We start from the raw sequence: 20,278 nt of genomic DNA on the forward strand, positions 1-20,278 counted from the left end.
CTGTAATTAGTATCTTTATGCCTAAAATGTCCTCTTTTAGGAGTATTTCCTGAGGAACTACTGATAGTTATAATTTTGGCAAAGTCTGCTTAATCCAGCAGTTCTTGGAATGGCTCACACCAAGCTTCTTCGCATCCTCACGACTTACAAAGTGTGGGCCTAGGACTAGTGTCATCAGCATCACCTGGGCAGTAATTAGAAATGACAAAATCACCTGCAAATAGGTGAATTAGAATCTTGTTTTCAACAAAATCCTAGGCAATTCCTATGCACAAGTCGGACAAGTTCTACTATTAACCAAGGATTCTCACATTTTCGTATGCATTTGTGTCACCTAACCAGCTTGTTAAGACAGCTCCCTAGGCACCCTCCACTGCCCGCATTTCTAATTCAGAACGTCTGGGGAGTGGCCTGAAAATGTGCATTTCTAAAAGTTCCCAAGTGATGCTTGAAAATGGTCCTGGATCTAGGACCATACTTTGAGAACTGCTGTGTAAGCTGCTTCATGAGTAGGTCTCTAGTAAAATTTATTTATTTATTTCTTCTTTTAGTTTTAAGTAGGTTCCATGCCCAGCTTGTAGCCCAACATGGGGCTTGAACTCACGACCCTGAGATCAAGACCTGAGCTGAGATCAAGAAGCTGAGATCAAGAATCAGACACTTAACCAACTGAGCCACCCAAGCACCCTAATCTTGTAGAATTTAAACTTGCAGTTTTTAAACTGGTAATACATCTTTTGTTTTGTTTTGTTTTTGAGGGGGAAGGGAGGGAAAAATAAGTGCAGCATTTCAAGAGAAATCCTCACTGAATAGGGCTAGGTTTTGTGGGGGTGAGCTAGCTAGTCAGGATGGTTAGACCTAGTCATGGCTGGTGGAGGGAGGCCAATATGGATGGGTCAACTGAGAAACAGAAATAGAGGGGAAAAATTTTTTTTTCTCTTATTATTTAGGTACACTTTATCACAAATCTAACATTAAAGTATCTGAAAAAATTTTATTGAATAGTTTTCATAACCTATATTTTATGGATTACATACAAAAATAGAATCTGAAAAATCCACTTGGTAAAAAGTGTAAAAGAAAATGTTTTTTCCTTTTCCTTTTTCAGTTTCCTGTGATAATATACAGCAATGAAAGAATAGGTCCCCAAACCAGGCCCTCAAACTTAGTTTCTGGGTCTTTGGCAAATCCTTAGCTGCAACCACCCAGGAATAAGCCAGAAGAGATTTCCTTAGAAAATGGGAGTCCTGAGTATACAGTTTCCTCATCCTGAGCCTTCAAGTCAATCCCCATGTATAACTGTTCTCCCGCATAAAGACACCTCTGGGTACAAGCCGTATGCATCTCAGGTAAATCACAATTGCCATTTCACATTGCTCTTGAGCTTGGCGAAGCTTTAATGAAGTACAGTCCGTCTCCAGGATAGGTACTCCCTTGGAATGACTTCCTTTTCCTTACCCTAGGGAACTTTGTTTTCTGCATTAATAATGAGGTTCTCTTGGTCATTTCTTTTCACTTTCCACACATGGTCAAGGCTTTGAGAGTCTGGGTGGCTAGCTGTTCTTTTGTTTTTATTTATTTATTTTTTTAAATGTTTTATTTATTTCTAGGAGAGAGAGAGAGAGAGAGACAGCGTGAGCAGGGGAGGGTCAGAGAGAGAGGGAGACACAGACTCTGAAAAAGGCTCCAGGCTCTGAGCTGGCAGTCAGCACAGAGCCCGACGCGGGCCCGAACCCACGAACCGCGAGATCATGACCTAAGCGAAAGCCGGACGCTTAACCGACTAAGCCACCCAGGCGCCCCATGTTCTTTTGTTTTTAAAACTATTCCCTGGGTTTTAAAATAGGAAAAAAGACAAAGGCTATTTATAAGACCATCTGTGGCAAAAGCAGTTCTACTCTAACAAATGCCACTATCAAAGGTGTTAAGATTCAGTTAAAGGAAACCCTTATCAATGTAAATAACTTTGTGATCAAAGGAAAGCCTGTCAGCAATGGGGACGGACTGCTGTTTCAAAGTGTTATGGCAGAAGTCCTGATTGGAGAAAAGATCATAATAGAAAATATACAGGATTATATGATTGTTTTCTCTTTCTCAAAGAAATCTGCTCTGGTCTCCAGGGCTCCAAGAAAACACTTAAGGGTTAGATTAGAGCCTGACTTTGATCATTAACATAAGCAGTATAAAGCAAATGTTCAGCTATTTTTGATTAGACAAACAGATGGAAGGGGTTCTGTTCAAAAATGGCCAGAAACAGGAGGAGGAAGATGAGAAGGGGGACAGAGAACCTGGCAAAGGAGTAAAATTTCTTTTCAAATTGGCTCTTGAGCTCTAGCAGCTGTAATGTCAGGTGGGTATTTCCCAGGAGTTTCTATGCTTTCACAAAGATTCTAAACGAATCTATAGTTTCAGTCTAAAAAGTAGTGACTGGAAATATCCAAAGGCATGTTGCATCTGTTCCGTTTTGGTGTGCATATGTATTTGAATTTGTTATGTGAGAGCAAATAATTGGTGAGTAATTAGTAAAATGCTTAATCTCACTTTAATCAAAAGATTATCTTCCCGGGAAAAAGCAATCGTGGCTTTGTATTTTGGTGGGCCTGATCTCACTGGTCTCAATTTTCCATGGTTATCCGCGCCTGCGGATAGCCTACTGTGTCCCATTAGAGGCAGGCAGGACAGCTACCACAAATGCAGGCACAGTGCCTCGGGGGTAATACGTAGCCTCAGTGGACATATTTTGCAAATTGAGCCCTCTTTAGTAATAGCAACTGTGACAGCCCTTTTTAGGACTCTAAATGAGTCTTTTCTTTTCTTTCTTTTTTTTTCCAGTCTGGCTCCCAAATCCACTCTTTGGTTTAAAATGGGAGCTGCCCTCCTAGCTGCCACCTGCCTATGGTGAACCATCAGCCCAGCCAGTCTCCTTGGGCTCTGCCTCCCCCACTCCGCTCTCCTCCTGCCCCCATCCACTTTTTTTTTTTCTATCACCTTTCTCCAGTCCTTTGTCTTTGACTATTTCCTAAGCCTTTCACCCTCAATCAACTCCTTTTTCCTCTTTTCTGGCCTCTTTGGAATCTAGAGTTTCACTAAAATGTCCTCCTTGTACTGTTCAATTCAACTATCAACCCAGCCCAGGAATACAATACAAATTAGCAGATTGAAGACAATTACCATCTGCCAGTGGGAAGTCTTACATTGGTTCTCCCTAATTTCCAAACAATTAAAATTGCACAGTTACTACACCTTCCACTCAGGGTTGCCCTGCAATGCATGATTGCTTTTTGCAAGATATAAGTATTGCAACACATATAAGTATTGTCACTAAATGGATCCCATTATCTGAAGTTATTATAGCTGTTAGGACTAGACATTGAACATCTCTGCTTGACTACAATACAAATGAAAAAGAATATTTTCTTATTCCAGATTATAGATTATAATATTCTAGATTGATAAAATAAACACAGAAATGCATGAAATAAACACAGAAACACAAAGGATGTTTTCTGTTCTGTAAATCTTACATTTTACCTATTTCCTTAAAAATAGCTGCAAACTCAAAACACCAATCCACAACCAATTTGCTTTTTTTAAATTTTGTTAATGTTTATTTATTTTTGAGAGACAGAGACAGACCATGAGAGGGGGAGGGGCAGAGAGAGAGGGAGACACAGAATTCGAAGCAGGCTCCAGGCTCTGAGCTGTCAGCACAGGGCCTGATGCCAGGCTGAAACCCACGAACTGTGTGCTGACCTGAGCTGAAGTTGGACGCTTAACTGACTGAGCCACCCAGGTGTCCCAGTGTTATTTGAACGATTCTGGAAAGAAGAATTTTCAAAAGCTAGCAACTCTCATACAAAATAACAAAATCTTATTTTTTCACAACATCTCATTTTTTCAAAGACTGGTTGTACCATTTATGGATTTAGTGGCTTCATTTTCTTATTTAGTGTAGTCTTTCATCCTTTATTATGCTTCAGCCTCATTTAAAGAATGATAGGAGGTAGTGAGAGATGGACAGAAAGAGCCAATATCATCAATTTTGCTTCTTAAGAACACTTACAAAAGTCAGATCAAGGAAAAGGCTGTAACACATGCCCAAACTCAGGTTATTAGATTATCTGTTGACATATTCTCTATTAGTCCAGACCACCAAATCATGAGTTTAATGGAAGCTCTCTTTTGACCACAAAGAACAATGGTCAAGACACAAGACATCTATAAGGGCATGCCTAAAGGTGGCAAGGTCAGATCTCATCAGGACTTTATTTCCTACTTATGAAGAAGTCCATGGGCAGAACTCAAAGTGATTTAACCTTTCTATGTTTCACCCAGATATCTCTTTCTTTTTTAATTTTTTTTTTATACTTTATTTTTGAGACAGAGAGAGACAGAGCATGAGCAGGGGAGGGTCAGAGAGAGAGGGAGACACAGAATGTGAAGCAGTCTCCAGGCTCTGAGCTAGCTGTCAGCACAGAGCCCAACACGGAGCTCGAACGCACAAACTATGAGATCATGACCTGAGCCAAAGCCGGACACTCAACCGACTGAGCCACCCAGGTGCCCCTCACCCAGATATCTCTATCTGAAACACTTCTGACATTCTCTGCTCCTCCTCAGCTATAGCAGTATCCCATGGGGGCTAACACTTTTAGAAAAGTACTATGAACGAACTGGAATAAAGGTAGGTTTTAACCAGATTGTCTTAGAAGTTGTTACTTGTCTATTTGATGTTGGTAATAATGAGATTCCAAGAACCTTACAATGTTAGAATTAGAAAAGGCATTTGAGATCACTAAAAAAAAATTCTTCATCTCATATTTTGAAATGAAAGCTGAAGTCAAATTTTATTTTTTCTTTTTTTTTCTTCTTTTTTTAATAGTTTATTGTCAAGTTGGTTTCCATATAACACCCAGTGCCCATCCCCACAAGTGCCCTCCTCCATGCCCAATCACCCCCCTTCCCCTCACCCCACCCCCCATCAACCCTCAGTTTGTTCTCAGCATTCAAGAGTCTCTCCTGGTTTGCCTCCCTCCCTCTCCCCAACTATTTTTCCCCTTCTTCTCCCCCATGGTCCTCCGTTAAGTTCCTCCTAATCCACCTATATGTGCAAACATATGGTTTCTGTCCTTCTCTGCCTGACTTATTTCATTCAGCATAACACCCTCAAGTTCCATCCACATTGCTACAAATGGCCAGATTTCATTCTTTCTCATTGCCATGTAGTATTTTATTGTATACATAAACCACATCCTCTTGATCCATTCATCAGTTGATGGACACTTAGGCTCTTTCCATGTTTTGGCTATTGTTGAGAGTGCTGCTATGAACATTGGTGTACGTGTGCCTCTATGCATCAGCGTGAAGGCAAATTTTAAAAAGCTGAAAGAATTGTCTTGCCAAACATGACCTGATACTGCTACATAGGTCCTTATTGCCACAGTCTGATTCTTTTCCCATGGCATCATTGTGCCATATAGCAGGCAAACAGAAAGCATGTTGATTTTATCCATTTTCATATAAGTAATTTTGTAGATAAATAAAGAAGCCAGGTAAATGCTGCATTAAAAAACCTCATTATTAAAAACTTTACTATACGAGGATTTGATTCAACCTGTGTGCAAGGTGGTGCATGTAAATCTTCTGCTAAAGTGTAATAAGCAAAAGAAATTTAAGCCTACACTGGCAATTCATTGCTTGATTCATCTGAGAACTAGAACACATCCTACTCATTGACTACCACTCACCATGCAATGATTCTCAGTGGTGACATTATGAAAGGACACCCCCCCCCCCCCCCATCCTCCCACATACATCTATCCTAATAGGGCAGCGAGCAAAGTCTGAAAAAGTTTCCCAAGTACCACCCCTGCTCTGGCCTCTACCCAGCAGAAAAATCACTAATCTCCCCCCCTCCCCAAAATGGTACTCATACAATAAACAAATACAGACAAAAAGTGTCTACTCTGTGCCAGGCACAGGCTGTAAAGTGAATGAATCCTAAATATTCACTCTGAGTTTTAGCACTTAGGAGCAGCACTCTTGATATACCAATTGTGCTCAACTTGGTCAACCACTGATTCCTTGGTTTGATGGTTCCTTAATCTCTCTGAATCTATATTTGCAAATACAGTATACAATGAGAAAGTCCATTAAAAAAATTTTTTTTTACATTTTAATTAAATTAATTTATTTTTTAAGTAGGCTCCACATCCAATGTGGGGCTTGAACTCATTACTCTGAGATCAAGAGCCACATGCTCTACTGACTGAATCAGCCAGTTGCCCTGAAAAAAAGGCCTTTTTTGACTTTACCCCACCCTCAGCATTCTCTATTCCTCTCCCACCTTTACTTTTCTCTTTAACATTTAACACTGCCTAAAGATAATTTACTTCATTATCTGTCTTCCGCAAGAGCACAAGAATTTTTGTCTGTTTTTTTTTTCACTGCTGTGTGTAGTCAGTACCTAGAATACATACTAAATGCTCGAAAAATATTTGTTGATTAAAAGAATACCAACACTTTAACACCCGCCAGTTCCATTTGATACATCCCCTTTTCCATTATAGCCTCCTGACTGTTCCCTTCAATCATTCTCTCATCCCTAGTTATATTGCCCTTCTGTCCTTATAGGATTTTTCCTGTTGGCTATATGTAGGCACAGTACAGTTAGCCTGGGTTCCATGATTAACTGTCACATGATAAACTTCACTTACACACACCCTCTTATCTTTTACTGCACCTGCCATACCAACACTTAGCCCTAGATTACCTTCACCACCCAACTTATCTTCCTCTGTTGTCCAGTCCAGAGCATTGTAAGAGAAGACCTTAGAGTCATGCTAGACTGGACCAATGACAAGTCAAAGTGGACCTCAATGTTCAAAATCCATGGTATACAAAAGAAGGAGAATGAGATGAAGATTTAGAGCTGGATTTGAAAACTGTGTATGATGTGCACGACTTGGTGTCTTGGCTGAGTCAGCAATCTTCCTGAGCCTGTTTTCTCATCTGTACAATGGGGATAGTAGTACCTACTTCATATGATGAGGATTATATTTTCAATGAAATAATGTATGTGAAAGTTCCCAGTAGATTCCTAGGCATGTAGAAGTTGTTTAATAAGTGTTAGTTCCTTCCCTTCCTTTGATGTATTTCACTAACTTCCAATGATGCCCTATAGGAAAATGACTAAATCTTATTTAGCAAGAAAATCCATGCTTCTGGTATGAATCTTCTTAATTTTCCTCCCCTACCTCCTTTCCATATAGAATTCTAGATCTTCACTCTCTGCTCCCAATTCAGAAGTAGTCCTTCTTCTTTTCTAAAACTAACCCTCTATCCATGCCAATAGTTTTCAATCCTGGCTGCACATTAGAATCATGAATGCAGATGTTTGGGCCCCACCAGAGACCAAATAAATATGACTCTCTGGAGGTGGGCGTATTTTTTTAAGTTCCCTGACAGAATGCCAAGATGATTCAATGGAGGAAAGAACAGTCTTTTCAACAAATATTGTTGGAACTGGATATCCTCATTCAAAAGAATGTAGTTGAACACTTCCTTATGTACAAAAATTAACTCAAACTGGATCATAGACTTAAATGTAACAGCTAAAACTCTAAAACTCTTTGAAAAACCATGGGGATAAATCTTCATAACCTTGGGGTAAGCAAAGTCTTCTTGGATAGGACACTAAGTACACAAATAATAACAACAAAAGTGAAGAAATGAATTTCATCAAAATTTAAAACTTTGGTGCTGCAAACAATAACACCAAGAAAGGAAAAAGACAACTCATAGAATGAAAGAAAAATATCTGAAAACCATATATCTGATAAAGAACTTGTATCTAGAACAGATCAAAGACTCTCTTTATTTTAAGCTTATTTATTTTGAGAGAGAGAGAAAGAGACAGACAGACAGTGTGAATGGGGGAGAGGCAGAGAACAAGGCAGAAAGAGAGAATCCCAAGCAGGCTCCACACTGTCAGCACAGAGCCCAAAGTGGGGCTCAAACTCAGGAACCATGAGATCATGACCTGAGCCAAAATTCACAGTTGGACACTTAACCAGGTGAGCCACCAGGCACCCCAGAACATATCAGACTCTTAAACTCAATTATAAAGAGAGAAATAACCTAACTTTTTAAATGGGAAAAGGATCTGAATAGACATTTCTCCAAAGAAGAAATAAAGAGGGCCAAATAAGCATATTAAAAAATGCTCAACATCATTAACCTTTAGGGGAATTTATACCAAAACAAGGAGATAGCACTTCAAACTCACTAAGATCACTCTTAACAAAACTATAGATAATAAGAAGTGTTGACAAAATTGTGAAAGACTGAAAGCCTCTTATACTGCTAGTGAGAATGTAAAATAGTACAGCTGCTTTGGAAAACATTTTGGCAGTTGCTGAAAATGTGAAACACAGAGTTACCATGTGACCTAACAATTCCACTCCTAGGTATATACCCAAGAGAAACAAAAACATATGGTCACACAAAAGCTTGTATGCAAATTTTCATAGCAGCATTATTCATAACAGCCAAAAAGTGGAAACAGCCCAAATGTCCATCAACTGATGGATGGATAAGTAAAATACGGTATATCTGTACAATGCAATATTATTCCACAATGAAAGGAATGACGTATTGATATATGTTACAACATGGAGAACTTTGAAAACCTTATTTAAGTGAAAGAAGCTAGTCACAAAAGCCTGTACAGTATATGATTTCATTAATACAAAATGATCAGAATAGGCAAATCTATATATAAAGTGGATTAGTGGTTGCCTAGAGCTGGGGGGTTGAGAGGAGATAAGGAGTGATTGCTAATGTGTATGGGTTTTTTGTTTTATTTTACAATGATGAAAATACTCTAAAATTGATTGCGGTGATGGTTGAACAACCTTATGAACATAGCAAAAACTACTGAACAGAAAACAGAGACAGACAGAAAGTTCCCCAATTAATTCCAATCTTTACAATACTGTATGTAAATGGTATCTTACCTTCTAGATTCCTTATGAGGAAATATGGCATCTTCTAAAATTCTCTCCCCCATACCATAGCCTTAAGAAATAAGAACCAAAACAAAACAAAAGGGTAATATATTTTGGATGACTTTTTTTTTTTTTTTAAATAAATGAGTCTTGTTGGTGAATGTTTTTTTATTTTAATCACAATTGCAAGAGTCAGGCTGCTACCTGGCAGCATTGGTCATCTTGGCTATCTTGATTCATTTGAGCTCCCCAAGCAATTAATTCAGCTGTAGCACATAGAGGGTAGGTAGACAGTGCAAACCAAACTGACCGGTTCTGCCATCCAAAGTACTGTTGTCCCCTCATTTACCAGTAGATGTGGCCTCTGGCCCTTAGGAACCATTCTTTTGACAGTTCCCCAGGACATGGCTCTGGTTTGACTGACTTTGTTTACTAAATAAATTAATTCCTACTTCTGGAGTAGCTTCAATTTTGAAACAGAAAGCCATCTATTGACAGTCACTGATACACAGGATTTTATTGTTTGATATTAAACAACTAAGAGTTATTGTTTTTTTTTTGCCCCTACAAGTACACTATACAGGAAAATAAATATAATCTAGAATACACCCACTAGGAGTGGAGAGAGAGGGAGATTCTATATCTACTCTGTGCCTTAAAGGGGTAGTTTTACTTTAATAAATGCAAAGGGCAGACTGTATTTCCTTCATGGAAGTAAAGCTCTCTCAGTAACATGTATAGAAAGACAGTATCTGATGAACATTTCTTGAGTTTTATTATATACATTTTTTTTAAATGTTTAAATCCTAAGAATTTAGTCTTTTGATCCAGCAGGGATCTAGACTTCAATAATTTGAAATAACTTTGCAGTTGCTACTTCCAACAAAGTCTGAAGGCACACAAAAGAATTGTGTCATTTGTTCAACTCAGCGAATTAAAAAAAAATGGCAAAATATGAAGCCATAGTAGTCTGAGTACAGGACAAAGGTCTGATTTGGAATCAGGCAGAAGTTTTCCCTTCTATAGCAGTAGGGAGTTCAGATGCACTCAGAAAAAACAAATATTAAAGGACAATGCCAAGATGAGAAAAGAAAATTCCAAATACTTAGGCAATTGTGAACAAGTTAACAGTTGGAAGATTCACTAGTAATTCCAAATATATCATTACAGTCTTGACTTAGAAGCCTTAGTTTATGAGGAAAGATTATAATTTGAAAATCTCAGAACTAAGTTTTGATTATACAAGGTAAACATAACAAGCCTGGATGATAAAAAATTAACAGACATTTTCCTTTCCCTCTCACTGGAAAGAACGACCAGGTACATGCTGCCCACTAGAATACAATTTGCTCAAAGTGAGCGAGTTAGAAAATGCTATTAGGTTATCTGGGTTGAGGAGCTGCCCCGGGGGCCAAACATGTCATTGTGTCACATCCCTCTTCTTTACCATCACTACTTTCAGCAGAATAATCCAGAACCTTGGAGAATAAATTCAATCACAAATACTAACTTTTTGCTAAAACTCCAAGCAAAGTATCAAACCAACTTAATACATGGAACTTTTCCACGTTTGCCAAACACAGCCAAATAAACTGTTTTCAGCTCACAGTTCATCTTCAGAAAATTTGTGCATTTCTGTGCCATATAATGATGGAATATATTAAGAAACCACTTCTTAATTTTCATTCAGGGATATTTTAAAAATCAGAATTTAAAGATAATTCCCCTTTTGCCTCTGGTGCAGGCTTTCAGGTTTTAAAAAATATAAATGAAATTCACAACGTGACATAAAGAGCTGCAAATATGTATAAATACACCACTGTAGCTCCCATAATAAAAGCTTTTTTGGGGGAAAAATGGTCGGACAAGTATTCATCTTCCCCCAGTTGAAATCTCAAGTCCCTGACTGGCACGCAATTACGAAACAAAGGCGAGGTGAAGGGTGAGAAAGAATAGAAAGGGCAACTGAACGGAAGACAAGTACTCAGCAAGCTAGAGGCTGCTTGGTCTCACTGGCCCTGCTGTCCCCAGCACCTTTCTGGTACCAGTTCCCGGCTTTTCCTCTAACACAATCCACATCATCTTCTAAGAGAAATGAATCCGCCTTTAAGGGAAGCCAAGCCAGCATTCAGAGGTAACGTGCAGAACCGTAAATGAAAAATGTCCACGTCTAGCAGGCAGACAAGCCAAGGAAAACCAGCTGTCAGTTTCGGAGCTCCTAGCTCTAACGGGGTTTCAGGTTACTCTTTGCCTCTGTCTCCTTGTCTGTCTGTCTTTCTCACCCTGTCTCCCTCAGTAATATCAGCTTTCTAATCAACTCAAATCTCAAATACCTTCTCCAGCTGTCCTTGCGAAATAAATGCTGATGAAACAGAAAAAAAGAGTAAGATACTCACAACAATGAAGAATTCCTACACATGCCGGTCCATTTTCTTGCTTTAGAAAGACAGAAGGTTAATTTAAAAAGCCTTGCAGAATTAGAAAAATCAGGGGGAGGGGGATTCCACCCACACAATCCTCCAGCCCACCGCAAAGAAGCCCAATGGCTTGCTGACGTCACAGATTCATGAATGGATGTAAATCGGGCTGGTTTAGGATTCCGCACAGACTTCGCTGTGGTGTGTGCCATGAAAAAGAAAGGGAGGGTCCAGAGCAGCCCCGACCAATAGGCTTCAGGCACTCATGGCCTGCCTTCTTTTAGAAGGAATCTGGTCACAGAATAAACAGAGCCCGCCAATCAGGCGTCCGCCACTGCCTTAAGACAGACTGGCAGCTCCGGAGTGGGGGGCGGGGGGAGGGCGCTGGCGTGAGTGCGTGCGTGCGTGTTTGTGTGTGTGCGTGTGTGTGTGTGTGTAGCTGTGATAGTCATGAAAACATTATTATTGTTATTGAATGAGGGAATCAAAATAGAATTTCAGTGGAATCAGTGCTACCAAAAATCCATATAGAAGAAATCACAATCTTTTATTTATTAGAGCTATTTAATTCCTTTCTTGCTGTTGGGCAATGTGCCTGATCTGATGGGATAAAAAACAAATCAAAGTCAAGGAAACAGTTTCTAAAACTAGTGACCAGTAAGAAATGTATGCCCTGCACATCAAGGCTTGTAAAAACAAAATAGTAAGGAAATGAAAATGGGAATAACAGAGATTAAGAAAAAAACATATAAGGCAATATTATGTAACTATAATTATTTTTTAGAACAATACCATCTTGCTGACATTCGTAACGCACTAACAGTGGGTGTGGAAGAGAAATTTACTGCTACATTTAAATAAGGTAGGTAAAGATTTCCTCATTAAGATGCAGCTCCAAAAGAGCTCCTAATGATTCTTAGAGCAAATTTTTGTTTTAAGAAGATGCCTTATTATTAACACCAAAAACAGCTATATTAAATTCACCCAGGAGCCCATGACATTTAAAAACTTTTTTTAATTAAAAAAATTTTGGGGCGCCTGGGTGGCTGAGTTGGTTAAGCTCCAGCTTTGGCTCAGGTCATGATCTCTCTGTTCGTGAGTTCAAGCCCTATGTTGGGCTCTGTGCTGACAGCTCAGAGCCTGGAGCTTTCTTCAGATTCTGTGTCTCCCTCTCTCTCTGCTCCTCCCTCACTCATGCTCTGTCTCTGTCTCTCAAAAATAAATAAATATTTAAAAATTTTAAGAAATTGTTTTAACAGCTTTATTGAGGTATGATTGATATACAAAGAACTGCACATACGTAATGTGTACAATTTGGTAAGCTTAGAATTATGCAAACACCCATGATATCATCACCACAGTTGAAACAGTAGACATATCACAGGGTTTCCTTGTGTTCCTTTGAAGGTTTTTGTTTGTTTGTTTGTTTGTTTTTATGGTAAGAATATGTAACATGAGATCTACCCTCTTAGCAAATTTTGAAGTGCACAATATAACACCGCATTGTTAATTAGGCACTATGTTGTAGAGCAGATCTCTAGAACTTACTCATCTAGCATAACTGAAACTTTACACCCATTGAATAACAACTCTTATTTCCTTTTCCCCCACTCCCTCACCCCCCCTCCGCCCCCATCCCTGACAAGCACTATTGTATTCTCTGCCTCTAGGAGTTTGACTATTTTAGATATCTCATTTAAGTGGAATCATACAGTATTTGTCTTTTTTGTGACTGGCTTATTTTGCATGGCTTAATGTCCTTCAGGCTCCTCCAAGTTGTTGCAAATGCAGAATTTCTTTTTTTAAAGGATTTTTAATATTCCACTATATGTATATACCCCATTTTCTTTATCCATTCATCTGCCAATGGACACTTGGCTTGTTACCATATGTTGCCTATCGTGAATAGTGCTACAATGAACATGGGACTGCAGATATCCCTTGGAGATCCTGGTTTCAATTCTTTTGGACATATCTATACATAGGATTGCTGAATCATAAGATAGTTCTATTTCTAATTTTATGAGGAATCTCCATACTGTTTTACATAGCTGTTGCACCACTTTACACTCCCACCAACAGTGTACAAGTGTTCTAATTTCTCCAAATATTGCCAACATGTGTTATCTTTTTCTAAATAATAGCCATCCTGTGAGGTGTGAGTTGATAGCCCACTGCAGTTTTGCTTTGCATTTCTCTGATAATTAACGATATTGGGCACCTTTTCATATACCTATTGGTCATCTGCATGTATGCCTTCTTTGAAGAAATGTCTATTCAAGTCCATTGCCCACTCCTGACATTGGTTTTGGCAATAATTCCTTGAAATGACAGCAAAAAAGCAGGCAACAGAAGCAAAAATAGACAAGTGGGACTACATCAAACTAAAAAGCTTTAATCAACAGAATGAAAAGGCAATCTACCGGAGAGAAGAAAACATCTGCAAAACACGTATCTGATAAAATACTAATTTCCAAGTTATAAGGAACTCATAAAACACAATAGCAAAATAAATAAAGAAGTCATAACATTTCTTTACTTTTTATTTTAAAATTGTTAGAAGTTACACAAAAGTGGAGATTAATATAATTCACTGTCCCTAGACCCCACCATTTCACTTTACGATTACTAATATTTTACCAACACTGACCCCAAGGTTTTTGAACTTGGGAAATCTCTGAAACTGGAGCAATAGTGGAGAATACAAGCCTTGGTTATGAGGTGTCCAGTGACCAAGAACATTCTGAACTGAGATCTTACTCTATCTCTTAATCAGACTATTTGTACAGCTGAGAGAAGGAGAGTAGTTGCCGGCTTCTGTGTGGCTATATGGAGGGTTCAAGCCTGACACTAGTATTATACACTGTTTAGCTCATTTGGAAAAATACAAAATTAAACAAAACTTTCCAGGACTATTTTATACACAGCAAAGATGTTCCGAGCACTGTTCTGTATACTCCAGCAACAGACTATCATTGGCAGACAACATACTTAACAAACTTCTCTAAAGGAGCTTATTGTGGAATAGGACGATGGAAAATAGAGACCAAAGAAGTTGACCCCTCTAATACAGGCGTGCTCAAGGCAAATGCAGTACTGATACATTCCTAGTAGGCCTGAGTGCAACACATTGGCCTATATCAATATGTACATGTACTAAGGTTCTTTTAGAATCCATAAGTGGAAAGGAGATGAAGAATGTACATCTCTGTCTCTTTTAACAGCAATCAAAACCAACCAGGAAACACTAAAAGAATCAGATTTATAAAAAATTGTTCTTCTTCCAAAATAACACAGACTAACTAATAGAAGGAGGCAATCTCTTTGCAGAACATGTCAACAAGATGGCCAATTCTGCTATAGAAGCTAACACATTTGCTGTATGGTTTGACAACAACATCATTAGTCAACAAGTCTACCAGGGATCAGGGTAGTCTCTGATGCAATTCAGAAAAAAACAGTCTATAAATGGTTCTAAACACAGCCACCTAAGTTGGCTCAATATGTAATATGGCAGATAAAAACTAGCTGGCTCTATGAACTTGCCATTTTAGAAAGATGAATTTTATCTAGGTTCGCATGCTTCCTGTACCACAGAAATAGCAACAGAGCCAACAATAATTTCTCCATGTCGAATATCATGGGAAATCATTGGGAAGATAAGTTATCTCCCCAAATTACAGAAACTGTAGAGGCCATTCTTGGAGGAAGCCATGCTGTTTTTGGAACAGAAGGAAGGCAGGGAGAGAGAGCCATGAAAATGTCCATTCTAGAGCAGCACTGCCCAAGACCTTCCTGTGAAGATGGAAATGTTCCATAATTTGCACTAATATAGTAGCCACATGTGGCTGTTCCGCATTTAAAACGTGGCTAATGTGACTGAAGAGTTGAATTTTAAATTATATTTTAGTTCATTTAAACTTTAAAATAAATAGTGACATGTGACTGGCTGGCACCTACTGTATGGGACATTGCAACTCTAGAGATATCAAGCCACGTCCCATCATCAAAAGTAACTTTTTATTTCAGTATGTGGGTATGCCAAGTGTAGAGGACTACAAAGCCATCATTAAGGTGAGTAAGCACTTTTAAGAACCAAACAAACCTCAGGGCGCCTGGGTGGCTCAGTTGGTTAATTGTCTGACTCTTGATTTCATCTCAGGTCATGATCTCATGGTATGTAAGTTGGAGCACTGCATTGGGCTCCGTGCTGACAGTGTGGAGGCTGCTTGGGATTCTCTCTCTACCCCTCCCTCACACTCCTCTCTCTCTAAGTAAATAAGTAAGCATAGAAAGAAAGAAAGAAAGAAAAGAAAGAAAGAAAGAAAGAAAGAAAGAAAGAAAGAAAGAAAGAAAGAAAGAAAGAAGAAAGAAAGAAAGAAAGAAAGAAAGAAAGAAAGAAAGAAAGAAAGAAAGAAAGAAAGAAGAAAGAAAGAAAGAAAGAAAGAAAGAAAGAAAGAAAGAAAGAAAGAAAGAAAGAAAGAAAGAAAGAAAGAAAGAGAGGGAGGGAGGGAGAGAGAGAAGGAGGGAGGGAGGGAGGGAGGGAGGAAAAGGAAACTTTTTAAATCTCACTAATGATTGGAAGATAACTCTGGTCTTGTTTCCCAATAAGATATTCAAATCTCATTATTAGAAAACAACCTAAGACTAGAAGTTAAGGTACAATTATTCTGCTATAAAAATATGAGCTATTCTAAGAATGGTTTTTTGAGAAAAATTGTCTTTTTAAAGAAAAATGACTCAGTTAAGCTAGAATCTAAGAGAAGTTCAAAGTGTTATAACTCAGTGACAATTTTTGTCAGAAACACCATGAAAAGGAAAGAGGATAATGACCTCAAGGCTAATGCATAAAGATTCCTATTTCTTCCACAGGCACCAGTATGTAGTAGTTAATAGCTAGCAAAGAGATCTAGGTTCAAATCCTGTCACTTGTTAGTTATGTAAGTTCAGGTAAACGGGAGGTTCAGTTTTCTCATTAAAATGGAGATAATAATAGGCTGTGCCTATCACATGAAAGTTAAATAAAAGAATACATGAGAAGATTAGCACAAAGCCTGCAATATAGAAGATACTCAGCAAGCAATACTGGTAGCTCTTCTTGTTTTATTGTTGTTGTTATTCAAATGCCATGGGCCCTTCCATTCTCAACAAGGGAAATTTCTTTTTTTTTTTTTAATTTTTCTAATGTTTGTTTATTTATTTATTTATTTATTTTTACAAATAGTTTATTGTCAAATTAGTTTCCACATAACACTCAGTTTTCATCCCCACAAGTGTCCTCCTCCATGCCCATCCCCTCAACAAGGGAAATTTCAACAACCGCAGATCCAGGGATAAAAACCACAGAGAAAAACACAACATCTTAATTTTGCTTAGAATAAGCTTGAACAGATCTTTGTAGGAAGTTCTTTAAAATATGTACTAGTGACACATCTTCTAAGGAAAAGCTCTTCCAAATCATTTTCCTTTGAGAGAATGCAAAATACTTACTGAGGTTCTGAAGCTGAGAGGGGGAAAACCCTCTGGAAGTTGAGCCAGGTGACCAGAAACTCTCTTTATCACAAACAAACATAAAATACTGCTAATTTTTTCTAATAAACTGCAGATTATATACAACAGTTTGAACTAGTATGGAAAATAATCTGTCTACTGAGTGGCAATACTGGTCAAAATTCTTTACTTTCGGGGGCGCCTGGGTGGCTTAGTCGGTTGGGCGTCCGACTTTCGCTTAGGTCATGATCTCGCGGTTCGTGGGTTCGGGCCCCGCGTCGGGCTCTGTGCTGACTGCCAGCTCAGAGCCTGGAGCCTGTTTCAATCTGTGACTCCCTCTCTCTCTGACCCTCCCCTGCTCACACTGTCTCTCTCTCTCTCCTAGAAATAAATAAAAACATTAAAAAAAAAATTCTTTACTTTCGTATCAGAATGTTAACTCTAACTTTGCCTGTTTTCAAAGCATATGGTTTGACAGCATGGACAGCAATGTCAATATGCAAGATTCAAATTTTAATATTCAAAGACTTCAGTGACTGTTACTTCAATTTTATTGTTATTACTGCTGTCTAGCTCCCATTAGTTGCCTAGCTGAGAAAGTGATTTTTAAGAAGCATTTAAGGAATTCTTTTAAGTATCACTAAAATTTATCCTTATATCAAGTGAGATAGATAGATCATCAGAAAGCTACATGTTCCCTAAATATCATTAGCATAGTGCCCCTTAGCAGAATCACTGTCACAGAGTTCTATTACTTTCAAGTTATGGCCTTGCTTTTAATAAAAATTATTATAAGAAACAGCAGTATTGATTGTGCATTGTCCATTATCTCGCACAAATGTCTCCTATGCAAGGAATTCACACAAAGAATTCATTTTGGAACTTAATACCAGGGAAAAGCTTTCTGTTTCTGGAGTTATTAAGCAGTCACATTTTCAATAACAACAATGTAATCCACTGAATTTCCATTTTTTTGGTCCCTTCTGATGGGGAGCTCAAAGTCAATTTTATACTCAAATCTGTCTACCATTCAATCTATATATCTATATCTAATTTCTTTCAGCTTTTGTGGTTAGCATATTTGCTTTCTCTTCCTTGTTTTGGGTTTGATTTCCCTTTTATTAACCATGTTGTATACATAATTCATGAGAGTGACTTCAAATCCCTTTTGAAACAGATTATAAATAAAAATGTATATTAAACACACATCTATTTACTTTTAAAGTGATGAACGTCTCATGTCTATAACCTCTACAATCATCTTTATGATAAAAGAAAACCCTAAAGGTACACATAATTATGGCAAACTTTGAAAAATATTCTGAGTTAAATGGGCTTGAAGTCTTTAATAATTTTTATCAAAGTATAATAAAACATCTAGTCAGCTGGAGAAGATCAATTGCTTAGAGATTTTATATGCTATTTAGAATAAATCTTAACAGCTTAATGAAGTTTTAATGTATTATCCTTGTCAAAAGGATGACTACAAACAAAGGATGTAAGAATTCTTCTCTGATCAATAATGAAAGTGCACTGAAATAAATCAAAAAGCAAATGGATTTCTCAATTAATAAAATATTTAGCATCCCTGAAATACACCATTCCATAATATACAAATTCTGGCAAGGTGCCACAAACCTAACCTTTGTGAGAATAAAAATACTATCTTGAGTTTATAAAGGCATTTCCATATTACAAGAGTAAAAGGAAAATTTAGGCATTACTTTACTCATCCACGTAGAATTCATACTGCTCCTGAGAGGCCATGTAAACCATCGAACTTCTGTTCTTCTGAACCTGTTTTAATTCTCCTCCTTCTTTAGCTAGATCCAAGTTGGCATTTACATTTTAGCTTCATAGTGTGAGCAACAGAACTGAAGAGCCAAACATAGGAATAGTGAACATTTGCCATTTTGTTTTTAGTTTGCTCCTGCATCTTCTGCATTTGAGAACACAGTCTTTCCACCACATTCAGTCCGAGTGGTTCAGAGGGAGCCGAAGCCACCAGACGTTAGGGCTCCAAGAGTGAACACATGGCAGAGGCTGGCCACGCCTTTAATACTAAAATATCTTCCTTATATAAGTGTGTTCTTTTAGAGTATGGGATATATAAATTCCAGAAATAATGACTGGGAACAAATCTGGTTATTAGACATTCTTTGTAAACAATCCTGTACTTTGCCTTTTTACAAAATACTTTAAAATAGGGAAGATATTAGTCCTATTTTACATGTGAGAAAATTAAGGTTTGGGAAGATTGGCTCATCTAATCTCATGTAGCTTTCTATTTAAACTCTGTAACCTTTCACCTCTACTTTTAAATTCTATCCATTACCCCTTGTCCCTTCCCCATTAAAGACTTGTCTACAATCATTCAATGACTAGAAATCAAAAGTGAACTAAAAAAGTGGCAAAGCAAAGATAAAAAAGCCAGCTCTTGATATCAAGGAGCTTCGATGAGATGAACAACTACACAAAATGGTGAAGGTGCTAAATCAGTGGGGTAGAAAGGGATGTTTTACTCGAGGTTGGAGAATGGCACTAGAAGGAAGTTAACTGACATTTGGGGGTAAAAATATTGCATGGGACTTTCCGACATAATGCAAAATGTTTGGCGCCCCCTCCCCCGTGCCTGTAACAGCACCTGTCTTTGTCATAGCTAAAAATGTCCCCCATGTGTATCTCCCTAGGCACTAGGGGATTGGGTCTTACTGCCCGACTTTGAGACCTTACGGGCTCTAGAGTGGTGCTCTCTGCTGCCCTCTGGTGACATACAGAGGTAAGATCAAAGCCCTTAGCAGAAAAGCATGTCCTGTCCTTCGGAGAAAAGTGTCCCAAGAGCAAAGAAACACTAAACATGCTTGGTGTTAAGGCTCAGCAAGAGCTCTGGAAATGTGGCATGAGGCTGAATAAAGGCTGGGAGCAACTCCTCCCGGTCTAGACCATAGCCAGTACTTGCTGTGTGCTTGTCTTTGGCAAGTTGGCATGTTTGTAAAGGGAATAAAGGCTTGTCCTTAAGCAAACACACATTGTCCTTATGCTGCAGTTTGCCCAGGGCTTAAAGTAGCTCTTCTCTCTCTGAGACAATAATTATTTGGGGCTGGGTGGTTATAGTCAGTTATAAAAAAAAAGGCAACCGGGAACTGGACCTCAAAGAGGAAGGATTTGGGGAAATAGGATATGAGAGAATAAGGACAGCTGTTCCGAGGTAGCTCGTATCAAAGGTAAAGCTGGTAAGGCACATACTGGTACTTTCTATGCCAATGCAGGATCAGAGTATACAAGTGCAGTAGATAAGGAACTGGAAGTCAGAGTGGATAACATATAAACGCTGAGTCAGTAAACCACAGTCTGTTTCTAAAA

The 20,278-nt window shown here is 38.4% G+C and overlaps 1 protein-coding gene across 1 annotated transcript in view; it reads right to left on the reverse strand.

Annotated features, from left to right (window-relative positions):
- The window catches only part of MAP3K13 (mitogen-activated protein kinase kinase kinase 13), a 169,944-nt gene that overhangs the window by 83,325 nt on the left and 66,341 nt on the right, over positions 1-20,278 (reverse strand). The window lies entirely within an intron of this gene.

Source organism: Hyaena hyaena, unplaced genomic scaffold (genome assembly GCF_003009895.1).
Source record: "Hyaena hyaena isolate Hyena2069 unplaced genomic scaffold, ASM300989v1 scaffold_199, whole genome shotgun sequence".
Classification (NCBI taxonomy): domain Eukaryota; kingdom Metazoa; phylum Chordata; class Mammalia; order Carnivora; family Hyaenidae; genus Hyaena; species Hyaena hyaena.